Below are 15,454 nucleotides of genomic sequence, written 5' to 3' on the forward strand. Positions count from 1 at the left end.
ACTCATCTAATCTTTCGGATTAATTCGTCACTTTGGTTTGGTTACACGATTAGGTGTGACTTGAAGGGTTCAGCCAAGATTAAGCTGTAATATTAATTATTCATTAATATTACTAATCGAAAGCAGCCTCTAGCTAGGCATTCCAATCACTTGAATTCACTGAATCATTAGCTTTCTGATTAATTATGAACCCTCTATCAGAATATTACATTTGTTCAAAGGACATCATTGCTTTAAACTAGGTCGTTTTAAAGATTGGTAAGGGAAATTTTTCTGGCTGCATGTGCCTGCTGATTATAGGAGCCTTCGTTCTTTCTGCTTCGGTACGGTCAAACATGGGGGGCATTACCCTGTAGAGTGCTGACACTGGCAAGGAGGCCTAAGTCTATGCTCATTTTCAGGGTAAGTCTTTTGCACCCAAGACATGGCTTCCCAATGGTCTGTACATGATAGGGAACGCTAAGCTTTCTACCATGCGTCTATGTTCAACCCATGAGTGGTAAGACATCTCCTGCCTTATATGGTCTTTTACTTGCTAATTTGTACATTACCTTTTTTTGCATCGTGGCTGACCATCACTCTCTGTCCTAGGCTACGATAAGTTGAATAAAATGTTGTAAGGTGTGGATGATACATGGACACCTGCTACCAAAACTCTGAGGTATCCTCCTTATCCTTTCAAAGTGCTGGAGGTCTACGCTACTGCCCGCATGGGTGAGACACAACCCATCCCTGCTGAGCTTAAACATGGTTCAGCTGTTGCTGGTACTTCTGCTCGTTTTACTCCCACCATTCAAGTATAGGAAAATCTTGAAGTTACTACTGCTGGTAGTGATTAAGTCAGGGGAAATGCTAATTTTCCTTAAATGTTTGAGTCGTTGATGGCGTCGAATTCTTCTACTGCGGCTCTGGTCGTTGGACACCGCAGACTGCATAGGAGAGTAAAGATGAGGCTCATGCCCGAGAGGTCCCTGATACTTCTAACCATACAGGCCACATCAATTATAAGTTCACAGATTCTCTCATGAATATTGCATCTTTTGACACCCCGGCCGTTGCCGGTACTAGTTGAATATCTGAGCTTATGCAAATTGATGTTTCCTTTGAGTTTTACCCATAAGCTTCCTTTTCTATTGGGCATGTTCTGCCCGCTCTAAAGGAGACTTCTCTTCCGATTTCGAAGAGTAGACCTCTTCCTACTTCTACTTATTATAAGCATGTTCTGCTTAAAACTCATACTGCTGAACTTCCTAAGTCTACTTCTACTTTTATTGTTGAACTTCCCAAGTTTACTTCTACTTTTACTAATACCACAATAACTCACAACCCCTTTTTTCCAGCAATCGTCGTGGTAGGAATACACCCAGCACATCCAGTAGAGGAGGCCCTACTAATGTCATGACATAGACCTTTTTCTCTTACACGCGAGCTTTCTCCAAAGCGGCCTTAGAGTCCTACTCTAGAAAAGTTGTTTGCTTCAGCCTCTAGCTAATCTAAGCCTACCGTAGCTTAGAATTCTAAGGATGGTGTTGCTCCTGCCTCCAGCAACCTAAATTGTCGTGTGAACCAATACTTCGGAGAAGCTTACGCTCACCCTTTAACAATTTCTTCCAAGTCTGCGAGGAGGAGTCTTTAGGGCAGCTGGTCCTCTTGAGTTTTCTGAAGTTCATATAGAACCCTGTCTGTGGCCTATGTTGTACCCTTCAAGGGTTACTGGCGAGCCAATCTTCCCCTAAATGAATGTTAAGGTTGACGAGTCTATCTTCCTTGATGATACTCTTCAGGGAGGTACTCTTAGGTTTAGACTAACCCAGGGTATCAGGCTCCTCGCTGATGTAGGGAACGAGTATGTCAGCGTTCTCGCTGCCCCCGCTTGTCATGATTTGAAAAAGGTATTCACTTGGTTTTTCTTTCTTCACAATATTCTTGACTGTTTATCATTTGAGGCCTTACGACCTTTCCTTTTTTCTTTTGTGATTATTCAGCGTACTCGCTTCGTTAGTGACTTAGCCAAAGCTCTGCTGTCTGTTAAGAAAGGGTATCAATCTTAAGGCTCAAGTCTAAACGAGAAGATTACTGAGCTTGAGCATGGTTTAAAGGTGAAGAGTGATGAGCTAGAAGCAGCCCAACTTCAACTGGCTTAATACCTCCCTACAGCTCAGAAGCTAGCTGAGCATGAAGATGAGTAGGCTCTAGTCCAGGTACAGGGTTTCGAGGTGGTCGTGGCTTGTTTAGAAGGAGACCATGCTGCGAAATTGGAAGCAGCTCACAGGAATGCTTTAGTGGAGTTCATTTCTTCTTCCACTTTCGCAAACTTGCTCACATATAGGCACGATGGAGGCTGGGAGAATGCGTGCAAGAGTGCAAATTATGTTTTTGGCACAAACAAGGAACAACAGGAGATGTTCGAGCAATTCTGAGCTATGGTCGATCAAGCAGGAAATCAGGATGCCTATGTTTACCTAGTAAATCACCTTCGTGTGGCTACCTGCGGCATTCCAGCCCTTGCTCTTCTTAACAAAGTTTCTACTAAGTCTCCTAATATTGTTGCTGCCGTTAAAGTGGAGGCCCTGACTGCCAACCAATAAAGGTTTTTGCGGCCATCTCCCTTTTCTTCTAGTGACTCATCTGAGTATCCCTCTCTCGGCTCTATAGTAAGCTATTTTTATTAGCTTTTGCTTTCTTTTCCATTGGAATGCATGGTTGACAGTGGGTATATGTTTTCTTTTTGGGTTTTTGGGCTATGTGTTCGCTGGTCGTTTACTAAGACTATTTCCCTTTTCTTTTACTATGACGACACACTATTGCTTCTCGTATTCACACTTCGGTTTTAAATTTTTTTTTTCAGCCATGCCAAGGGTGTCTAGCACAAACTTGAGCTCACTATGTGAGGGCTCCTTTTGACTTGTTATTTTCGCATTTATTTTCACCCTTCTATTGAAGACTTTCGGCATTTTTCTCTTCTAGTCTGCTAATTTCAGGGTAGCTTTCATCCTGACTTCTGGCAGGAGATCTAGTTCCTCCCTCAATCTGCTTTCATTGCCCTGGATTTCATAGTGTTGCACTCTCAATCTTGGGAGCTTCACCTCGATGGGAACTACTGTCTCAGCCCCATATATCAAGGAGAAAGGGCTTTTGCTTGTTGCCTCCTTCTCTGTTATTTTGTTTTCCCATAACATGTCTAAGACTAGGTCAGCCCACAGATCTTTGTGTTCTTCCATTTTCTTTTGAAGAGCATAGAGTATTTATTTATGGTATCACAGTAAAATTAACATCCGTGATCGAACACTATGCACCGTGGAATTCCAAACCTAGTGATTATATTCTTCCATATGAACGTTCTAATCCAAGAGGCCTTGATATACTTGGTGGGCTCTACTTTTATCCCCTTCGTAAAGTAATTTAATGTTACGATCAAGAACTTCCTGCCTCCTAAGCCAGTGGTGAATGGCGCTAAGATGTCCATTCCCAACTGAGCTAATGGAAGAGGGGTGGGAATTGGTGTAAGGTCGTTAGCGGGTTGATTTATCACTGGGGAGTATTTTTGGTATTGCTCGCACTTTTTAACATATTCAAGGGTATCCTTAGTCAGAGTTGGCCAGTATGTTCCTTTCCGAATGATTTCAACTGCCAAAGCTTTTCACTTATATGATTCGCGTAGATTCCTTCGTGGGCTTCCTTCATGACTTCTTGCTATTCCCATTCCGGGACACATCTAACGACCCTTTCCTGCACAACTCTCCATACATCACTATATATCTATATGATTCCTTCTTCACCCGTTTTTCCTATACATCATCTTCAGCCAATGTTTCATGGAGATTGTATGCCGGTATATCTGAATACCATGCTCTCCGCAAGCTAGTGAAGTTCACCTGCTTCTGCCCTTCAACACTTTTTTCCTTTAAGACCTCCACCATCACCATTCTACTCAAGCTCCGTAGTGCTGAGATTGATAGCTTTGATAGTGCGTCCGCCTGAGCGTTCTCTGTCCTAAGGACCAACTCCATATCGATGCAAATTAACTAGGCTATTAACTCTTTCACTATGGCCACATACTTCTGCATCAATGACAATCAGGCCTCATAACCCCCCCTAAGTTGGCTCTAAAAGGAATGGTGTCCTTTCAACAAGTGTATTCTTCCGATAGAGGGTTCAAAATTATTACAGAGCTAATTCTTCAATAAGGTCAAGTGATCGAAATGCCTAGGTGGAGGCCGCTTCCGATCAGTAATATCAATGTACAATTGATGTTACAGCTTAATCTTAACTGAACCCTTCGGGTTAAACCCAATCGAATCACCGATCCGAGACGACAAATTAATCCGAAAGGATTTAATGCTGTTGCCTTGCTATCGCAGCCCTAGCATGATGCTAGGCACCATCACAGCCTTATCGCACCAAGCACAACACTCATGTGTGTGTGCATAAGCGTGGCCACTATCGCAGCCCCCTAGCACCACACACAGCACCATCGCAGTGCTAGGCACATGCGTGTATGCGTGTGCGTGTGCACCATAGCACAGCAAGCTGGCAGGTAGCACCGGCCTTGCGTGTGTGCTAGGCACCATTGCAGGCCACGCACCAAGCACAGCTAGCTAGCAGGAAGCACTGGCCTTGAGTGTATGCTAGGCACCATCGCAGGCCATGCACCAAGCACAACGCTAGTGCGTGCTAGCCTGGATGCGGGTAGATGTGCGAGCATGGGCGAGTTGTGCTGGCTGGCTGGGTGTGCGAGCATATGCGAAGAGTGCAGCAATGATGCGTGTGATGCTGGCTATGCGAGAGCCATGCATGTGCGTGTGCCTGCGATAGCAAGGCAACAGCAGCGCCCAGCGCCCACCACAAGGCGTGGCTCGGTAGCAGCACACAAGTTCTGGGCTGGGAGATGCGTGCTGTGCCAGCCAGGCATGCTAGGTGGTTGTGCGTGCTGGCAGCACCAGGTGGCAGCCAGCCCAGCTGCCTTGTGAGTGGCGGTTTAGGAGAGGTGGGGACCAAAGCCTCCAAGCTTCCCTTGTGGAGCAAGGAAATGGTCCCCCCATGGGATATGGTCCTCACCTAACCCATTCTCTCCTCTTGCCACTTGTTGCCTTGTGATTGCTTTTGCCTAATTATTTATTTTAGAATTAAATAAATTGTTGCAATTGCACATGATCCCACATTGATCATGAAAAGGGGTTTCAAGTCCCCATTCTCTATAAATACCCACTTGGTTGGGATTTTGAGAATACAACCTTGAGTGGAATTAAAAAGGCAACTCTAAGAAAGAGTAAACCTTTGATTCATAAAACTCATAGTTATTTTGTCCGGGTCTTGACTAACCTTCAAGACTTAGGACGCTCGGGTCGGTTCGAGGGTACGATCCGTCGGAGATCTCATGTTTTCGGGATTTTGAAGTAAGAGCTCTTTGGGAGCGAAGCACGCGTCAAATGTATAATCCTTCGCGTAGTGTCGGGTCACTACGAAACCCTACAAGCTCGCTACCAGGTGCGAGTCGGTTTGGAGTTTAACCTCTCTAGTACCTGCTGCAAAACTTATCCTTAGACCTGCCAATGTGGCTTCGTATTCAGCTTCATTATTAAAGGCGTTTAATTTAAACTTGATTGCATATTTAAAAACATTGCCTTCTGGTGATGTCATGATTATTCCAACTCCGCTACCTGTGTAGGCAGTTGAGCCATCCACAACCACTTTCTAGCTTCCTACTTTTTCCTCCACTTCTTCATAGCCTTGTTCTACTAGGAAATCTGCTAGGGCTTGGGCTTTTATTACTGTGCGTGGCTTAATTTCAAGCTCATATTCAATCAGCTCAATCGCCCAATTTATTAACCTCCCTGAGGCGTCAATTCCCTACAATGCTTTCTCTAGTGGATAGTTTGTTAGTATTTGTACAACATGAGCGTTAACATATGGTTTTAGCTTTCTGGCTGTGATGACGACGGCTAGAGCCATTTTTTCTACCTATGAGTATCTCTGCTCTGCTTGGGTGAAGACATGGCTAAAAAAATAAACTAGGCGTTAATCTTTACCCCTTTTAACCAGTAGTACTGATCTTACCATCTTATGTTATGCTAAGATGTATAGTTGTAATTTTTCCCCTACTTCTGGGCTTGTCATCGTAGCCAGGCTGACTAGGTGTTCCTTTACTCTAGCAAACGCCTCTTTTTCTGCTTGTTCCCACTTAAAAGTGTGATTTCCCTTCAAGAGCTAAAAGAATGGGAGGGCTTTGTCTGCTGACTTGCTGATGAATCTGGTCAGAGAAACCATTCTGCTTGTTAATCTCATGATGTCCTTGATGCTCTTGGGTTTAGGAAGATTTAAGACAGCTTGTATCTTCTCTAGGTTTGTGTCAATTCCTCTTTCGCTCAACAAGAAACCCAAAAACTTGCCCACTCTCGCTCCAAAGACGCACTTTTTTGGGTTCAGCTTGATATGATACTTGTTTAATGTGTTAAATGTTTCTTCTAGGTAGACATGATTTTGCGTTGATAGGTTCTTTACAATTGCATCATCTACGTATACTTCAACATTTCTCCCCCTCTGCTAGAAAAAGACTTTATCAATAGTTCTCTAGAATGTTGCCCCTGCGTTTTTCAAGCTAAAGGGCATTGTTACGTAATTAAACACTCCCCCATTAGTGATGAAAGCTGCTTTCTTTCGGTCTGGCTCGTACAAGGTGATTTGATGGTAACCTGAAAAGGCATCCATGAAACTCGGGAGCACATGCTTGCTTGTTGAGTCCATTATTTGATCTATTTTGTGCAAGGGGCAACAGCCTTTTGAGCAAGTGCGGTTCAAGTCTGTGAAATCCACGCACATTCTCCATTGCCCATTGGCTTTAATGACCATGATTACGTTTTCCAACGATTCAAGATAGTCACAAGGCTCAATGAACTTGGCAGCATAGAGCTTATCCACCTCTTCTTAGATGGCCTTGCTCTTCTTAGGTGAGAAGTTTCTTAGCTTTTTCTTTACCGACCTTGACTCTTCTTTGACATTCAAACTGTGTTCCATAATCTTTGGGTATATTCCTGGAATTTCATCTGTTGTAAACGCGAACACGCTTGCATTCTTCCTGAGAAAAGCTATCAAGTTTACCCAAACATTAGGCTCGATGTCTTTCCTAGTTTTCAGTTACCGGGACTCGTCTCCTTCGACCAGCTTAACTACCTCATGCTCCTCCTCTGGGGTTAGGCGGGCTATGTCTTCTTTCTCCGGCTTAAAAATTTCCATGGCTAGCTTCTACCTTTCTTTCTCTTCCCTGTACTCCTTCCTATTCCTTTTTCTAGACATTTTTTCTTCCCTGACTGCTTCCTCTTGGACGTTAGGCAGAGAACCATATTTTATCGAGTTTCGTAGGGCAGTGAGTAGAACTGTCGAGTTGTTTCTGGCAGCCTCTCAGCTTGCCTAAGTAGCCTCTGTTTTTAGTATATTCTATTGATAGATGCAAGGTGGATACCACTCCACTGATCTTGTGAATAAGGGGTCTTCCCATTATTACATTATAAGGGGACGTAGAGTTAATGACTAGAAACTCTGCTTTCACATTTTTGGCCTGAGCCCCCTCTTCAATTTGGACTGACAATTCTATGATACTCTAGGGGATCATCCCTAAGCCATCAAACCTAGTGACGTCATAGTTTACTATCGTGAGGTCTCTATCATCTAGATGAATTTTGAGGAAAGCTTCTATGAATATGATGTTAGCCGAATTTCCACCATCTACCAAGGCTATCCCGACTTTCCAATTTGCAATTATCATGGAATAACTATGAGGGTCATCGTGAGCGATTTGGGTAAAACTACCCAGGCCATATGGCCCAATCATAAGGTGACACATGTTAACCCATGAGTTTTCCTAAGGGAACAATTCAGCTGTTGATACGTGGCATCCCCTATAATTAGGGGCGGCCCTTAAAGGCCCAAATCCCGAGGCGCCGTAAAAACGGTGCAACCCATTTACCTAGGTTTATAACCTAGGAAAAGGACGCTAATTCCCAATGCCCTAGAAATAGGTACATTAACCCCATTTTGGGGGCACGTTAGTTTATTACATCATACACAATTCTGTAACAATAGAGAAATCAGCTGATCTCGGGATGCAAAAAGATTCACTTTACTTTCCGTATTTTACTCAACTTCTACTCTTACTAACTTAATATTCGGAGACAGAACTCCGAACAACCGGAGCTTCCATTTGCTTGTAGGTACAGGCGAAGAGGATCTAGTCTTGGTGAAGTAACTCTCTCGCAAGGCACATAAAAACCCCCGAAACATTTGGCACCGTCTGTAAGGGAGAGTACCTATAAGATGGTTACCAAGGAACCTCTACCGCCTCTTAAGGATAAACGTCTATCAGCGGAGGTCCATTCGGACCATGATACGGAGTAGGATCCAGACGTCGAAGTACATATGACCGAAGATGGATCCCACATTTCTAAACCCATCCGCCCAAAAGAAAGAAATGAGCAGGGAGAAAATCATGATGTTGTGAGCAAGTTGGGCGGCAAGCCTCATGCAGGCGTTTAAGACTATGAGGCCACCCATCCAGCTATGATCAAATATTTGCAGACGGTCAGGACAGATGCTTGCACACTTAATGAATTCCACCTGAGCTAGGTGCCCCGGTTAGAGAACAATCAGACGGATGCATTGTCAAAACTGGCATCATCCGTCTCCGGTGATATACCTCAGTCAGTCTTTTGGGAAGTGATGGAAAAATGAAGTGTATCGAAGAAGATCCCATTAGAGTTCTAGACTGAAGTTCAACTTGGATGGACGACTTCCAAGCTTACCTGCTAGATGACACTCTGCCGGATACATACCCAGAAATGGGTTCAATAAAAAAGCGTGCGGCCAACTTTCATAATGGAGATCTATTAAAAAAGGGTTTCCTATTGCCTCTTTTGAAGTGCATCACCCTAGAAAGGGGAAGGAAATTCTGGAAGATCTACACTCGGGCTACTACGCCTCACACATATGCAGTAGAGCTCTAGTAGGCAGAGTCAGACGGCAGGGTTAGTTTTTTCCAACTTTAAGGCAGACACCTTGGAAATGGTGAAGAAGTGTGATAAATGCCAAAGGTTTGGCAAGCTCATACACTGTTCGGCAACTGATATGACGACAATTCATAGGCTAGTGCCATTCGCCAAGTTGGGCATGGTTATCTTGGGTCCGTATACACCTGCGTCAGGCCAGAGGCGGTATATTCTAGTAGCTGTTGACTACTTCACCAATGAGTTGAAGCTAAGGCTGTCAAGGGCATCAAGACAAAAGATTGTCATCTCTTTCATCTAGAAGAACATCATCACCCAGTATGGGGTTCCTATGTCTATGCTCTTTGACAATGGCCTCAATTTGAGACGCCTACACTTAAGAATTGGCTGGGAGACCAAGGGATCTTGCACTACTTCGCATCGGTCGGCCGACCCCAAACAAACGACCAAGTTAAAGCCTTTAACAAATTAATCTCAAACGACATTAAGAAGAAAACTTAAAGAACTTGTAATACCCCATATTTTTGAGACATATTTTATAATTAATTAATATTTCTAAAAAGGGTATTTTAATATTTTAATTTACTATTTGAATATTTGAAGCCAAAATGATATCTAAATTTTAGCGCCAAAAGCAATTTGAAAATTAATTATTATTTATAGATTTTAGATTAGATTTATTCCATTTATTATTTTTTAAAAACCGTATATATATATATGTGTGTGTGTGTGTGTGTGTGTGTGTGTGGGGGTGTGGGTGTGTGTGTGTGTGTGTGTGTGTGTGTGTTTGTATGTATATATATGTATGTATATGTGTATGTATATATATATGTATGTGTGTGTGTTTGTGGGTGTGTGTGTGTGTGTGTGTGTGTGTTTGTATGTATATATATGTATGTATATGTGTATGTATATATATATGTATGTGTGTGTGTGTGTGTGTATATATATATATATATATATACACACACAATATATATATACACACACACACATACAGACACAGACACACACACACACACATACACACATATATATATATATATATATGTGTGTGTGTGTGTGTGTGTGTATATATATATATATATATATATATATATATATATATATATATATATATATGTATAATATATATGTGTGTGTGTGTGTCTGTGTGTGTGTGTGTGTATACACGTATATATATATATATATATATATATATATATATATATATATATATATATATATATATATATATATTTCGGATATTTTAATTAAGCGAAATTATATTTTATTATTTAATTCAAGAGCCGAATTTCCAAATTATTTAACTAGAAATTTTAAGATTTTCTTGATATAGAAAATCTTATTTTCTAGGGAAATAAATTAGTGAAAAATTGATATATTCCTAATTAATTATTTTATACAAAATATATTATTTACACAATTATTTTTAATCCATAAAACCCTACAAAATAATTCCTAATGTCTAAACAAGAGGGAAAAAAATTAGTGCTTAGGAAAGCTCAAAAATTTCGGCCATCTTGGGTGATTTTTGGGAAATTTATTTTAGTATTTTTATATTTTAATTATCTTTCTTAATTCTTAATTATTTCCCTAATTCTTATTTCTCTTCTCTTATAGATTTAATAATCTTATTTATTTACTTTAAACCATTCTTGATTATTCCCCAAGGGAAGCCATTTACCATATTATTTTTCAAGACAACATACTTACCATAATTCTCTATTGCTTAATGACCATAAAACTAAACTTTCCTTAATTCTTTAGCTCACTTTTCCAAGTAATTCCTTAAACCAAATTTGCCATAATTCTTCCTACATTTTCTTACTTTAACTCTTGCATGAGCTAGACTATAAATTTGAATCATAGCTAAAAACTCACACCAAAGCTTTCTTCCTTCTCTCTAATTTTTCTCTTATTCTCTTCTCTCTTTTTCTTTCTTTCTTGCGCCAACCACCACCACCTTCACCGTCAGCCACCACCTCCACCGTCGGTTTCCACCTTCCTTCAGCCATCCCCGACGCCGATCACCAGCAGCAGCCACCTGCTAGCGTTCTGCTGCCCTTGTTGAAGCCTCTCCTTCCTCCTCTTCCTTGCTTTTCTATTTCTTCTTCTCTTAACCTAATTAATTCTATTACTAACTATTATATTTGGAGTTTTATAAATACTATTATGAGTGTTTTTAATTAAATAAAATCATTTGACTGTTCAAATTTATGAAAAATAATTTTATAAGGTTCATGTACATGTAGTTGGGGGTTTAATTTTAATTGTTGTGATTATTTGTTGACCTTATATTGATTAAGGTTATATTTAATTGTAGGGTGTTTTTGACAAGAGCTCTTGAGGTCCCTTGTGTGTGTTTGCGAAGCAAGGATCAAGATACGTTTAGGTGGTTAGATACCTTTGATATTGATTGAATGAATAAGCATGTTTGTGTGATTTTAATTAAATTGATTTGAAATATGATTTATGAAATAAAGTATGTTTAGAAAAAAATGGTTTTAATAAATAATTTGAATGACTAATTTCAATGTCATGTTTTGAATAATTGAATTATTTATCATGTTCAAAAAGGTTTAATTTTGAAAGCATAAAAAGGAGTTTTTAGTTGATTTATTGAAAAAAATAAAAAAAATATTGGAATTATTGATTTAAAGAGGAATTATTGAATTTATCTGTTAAAAATATTTATATATATGATTATATTAATCCTACTATGCGGATTCATTTAAGACTATGGACTTTGTATGACCTAATCTTTCCTTAAGGATTGCCTTTCAATATAAAGATACTAGCTTGAGAGTGTGCACACTTAGTAGTTGAATTGAATTTTTGAAAAGAGGAATTGATTTTTAATAATTACTAATATTGAATTATTAAGTTATTGGAATTATTTTGAGAATCTTGAGAATTGATTTTGAATCATGAGTTTTAGAATTATTGAATTAATTATTGGAATTGGTTTGAATAGCATGTTTGTTAATAAATTGAATTTATTTATCTTGCACTTATCGTACTTAGCATAATTTTCTAATCTGTATTTCCTATTTGTTTTGGTTTACCCTGTTAACCTGAATAGTAAGCAGTGTTGACCATTTTAAAGTGGAGTCAATAAATGAGCATTTGGGAGTCACAGGATATTCTTCACCTAGTTTAGGAATGTTGGTCTTTGTTTCTATTTTAGAGTACTCATGACAATGGTTACTATTTTTAATAAGTATTAATAAAGGAAGAGTTTGAGTTTCCGCCGCTGCTAATATGTGGTTTTAGTTAGTAGTTTGAGTAGTCTTGCGTAATCAAGCGATGGTAATACGCCTAAGTCTATCTCTATGGTATAATTATATGTATTATTCTAGTACTTTCGTAAAGGGATATATGGGGATGTTTTATGGCTTAAAAAGATTAAAATGGGGATAAATAAAAATCGTGGGTAGACTTAAGAGGGCAAATAAGATTGAGTTTCTCATTTGTGGTCTTATTTGGAAAGATGATTGAGAAAAGGATTGTCGAGTACGACTCTCTGTCTAGGCAAGGCACTCCTCGACGCTGTAGGTAATTTACCTAGAAGAAGTGTGCTCAACCGTCTAATATCATGATTCAAGTACATTATTATTATTTTGAAATAAAAAAGAATTGAAACTATTTGAAAGCTTGTGTTTGTGTGATTATGTGTACATTAAAGTTGGTAATAAACCACCTTAGTTTATGGTCAAGAGGTTCGAATTTTGAGTTATTGCCCATAGTTGGGTGATCTTGAGTTATACTTGGTTGATTGAGTTATAATTTCTTATGTAAATGGATTTTTGAATTGAATTGCTTATGTGAATTGGCATTGAACTGATTGTTTTGCATGCGTATGTAAAACAGATGGAAAATATTGATAAAATGAGAAAGAAATACTTTAACTTGCATTATTTAAAAGATGATGGAGTCAGAGTTTGTGACTGGCATAGTTACTTTGGCCTTAACCCACTGTGAATGGTTTGAGTTGGAAGTGTTGACCCAACCACCTTCGATGATTTTCTTGGCCTTAGCCCATTTGCCTGGAGTTCTCAAATATGAACCTCTCTTGGAAAAGTATAAGGATGTAATCAAGGATAATGGAATGTGGAATGAAAAACATAATCATAAAGGGAAATGGTTAGCAACCATGTCTAGCTTCTAAACAGACTTGCACTATGTTGAACGTGACTATGAGCCTAGGAGGAGAATTGTGAGATTTCCCAAACTTTTGAAGAATGCCACCTTGTGAGAAGTTGACCAAATGTACTACTTAAATGCTCAACTACCTTTTGCATACCGAAAGCGTCGTCATGAATTTGAGTCCTCCACTAATGAGTCCATACCACCTCTTGGGAGGAGCAAGAACTACCCTTCTCCTTCATCTACTCCAAGCTATGAACCTCCATGGCATCCACGCCCAAAAGCCCATTTTCATATTGCAAAAGGCCCAGAAATCTTAATCGAGAAATTGATCCAAAGCCACTAAGTCAAGGATACAATCCATCTTCACCAAAAGTTCAACTTGTGGTTGTGCTAGTCCACACAAAAGCCCAAATTACAACCCCAATTCAAGTTCAGACCATACTCCAAGTTACAGTGGATAAAACCCAACTTTCACGATTGACCCAAGTGATAAGTGGAAGGCTAAGCAAGATGATCTTAACTATGATCCCAATGAGGATGACTATTCTGGGAGTGTTTTTTGAATGATTGAGCTAAACTATGTTTATTGTTTTCAATAATTGCCTTAGACGGTAAAGTTGTACTTTCAATTTGATTATTAATGAAATGAAGTTATTTTTATTAAATTTTTCTTATGTTCTTAATCGAATTAAATGCTTATATGAGTAGAACTTGTTTTAATTTTCAAAGTAATGTAATTATACCCTGGAATTGTGTCTGCAAGAATGAGAAACCAATGGGAAGTAGGCGTGATGAGTGGCATTTATGCAAACATTTCACCCTTTTTCACTGGAGAATTCCCCCGATTTGTCACTTGTTTATACCTCTTCTTACCGTTTTTACCTTTATTTTAGTTACATTAGCTCCCTTTCGTGTTTTCCCCTCTCTTTTATCTTTTCTTTTACTTTTTACCTTCTATTCGTGTGTTTTGACAGCTCCTAGCGCTTGTTGACGAATTTTGGATTGCTAGAGGGAATAGGAGTTGCTAAGGTAGCTTGCTCAAGGAGAGGAGATGTTGCAAAGGAAGAGGAGATGCTGCAAAGGAGAGGGCGCGCTGCTACTGTTAGCCGCGGGCGCGGAAAGGGGGGATCCTGAGCTACGTAGCAGTTTCTGGAGATGGCTGGGAGATGCCCAAGAGAGGGCTCTCCATGAAGACCCGTGGGCGCGACACTAATACCCTTGGGCGCGGACAGGTATAACCCGCGAACGCGGAGATTAAGCTAGCGGGTGCGGCCTACTGCTCTTCAGAAAATTTAGAAAGTGGAGATGCCGAGGAGAGGGCGCGACAATTAGACCCGCGGGCGCGACACTTTGACTCGCGGGCGCAGACAGGGAAACCAGCGGGCGCGGGAAGCAGGTCCTGCGGATTTTCGCCCTTTTCCTCAAGCATTTCTAAAACAAAGTTTCCCCCAATTTAGATTTTCGCCTCTTCTCTCTCTCTAAACCCCTACTCCTTCTCAAACCCTAACTCTTCCCACCTCAAATTCTCATCAATATTCATAAAAAATCATCAAATTTTCTCACTTTCCTTCAAGTTTTCTCATCAAAATCAGAAATTTCACCATTCAAGACCCCCATTTTCGGTGTTCTTCTTCGAACGGCTCTTGCATATCCACCATTGAAGGGACCTTGAAGGTGGCTTAGAATTCTTCTTCAAAAAACTAGTTGGAGTAGTTTTTGGTACTCATTGTTGGTATATCTCTTTTCCACTTTAGTTTTTCCTTTGAATTTGAAGTATTGCCTTTGGTGAGAAAAATTTTTGTCTTGTGAATTTCATGTGGGAATTTTTTATGTTTGCATGCCTATTTTGTGTTGGTCCATCTTATTGAGCATTGTTAATTCTTGATTTCTTGTTGACCTTGTTAATTGTTGTTGAGTTGTTTTGCTTGGTTAGTATTGCTTGGTGATTCCAAAATTGTGCTCATTGTGTTGAAGTATTAAAGTAGTGGGCTTGTTGTCGTGATTTGTGTGGTTTTGGATTGAAATTTGGTGTGGATAAAATGGTGTTTGGTTCAAAGAAGAGAAAAAGTGGGAAGGAACCTCAAGGTTCAACATCCGAAAACCCCCAATCAAATGAACAACCTACTCCACCACCTTTTTCACCCCTCAAATTCCACAATAAAAATCACAAATCCATCTATGACAATTTGCAAAACCGGAATTTCAGACCTACAAAAAACTACCACCAACCCTCTACAACAAAGCTTGGCATAGACAACGATTGTTGGTTCCTATTCAACAATCTCAGGTTAGGCTCATTTGTGACA

The sequence above is a fragment of the Chenopodium quinoa genome, unplaced genomic scaffold, assembly GCF_001683475.1.
Source record: "Chenopodium quinoa cultivar QQ74 unplaced genomic scaffold, ASM168347v1, whole genome shotgun sequence".
Classification (NCBI taxonomy): Eukaryota; Viridiplantae; Streptophyta; class Magnoliopsida; order Caryophyllales; family Amaranthaceae; genus Chenopodium; species Chenopodium quinoa.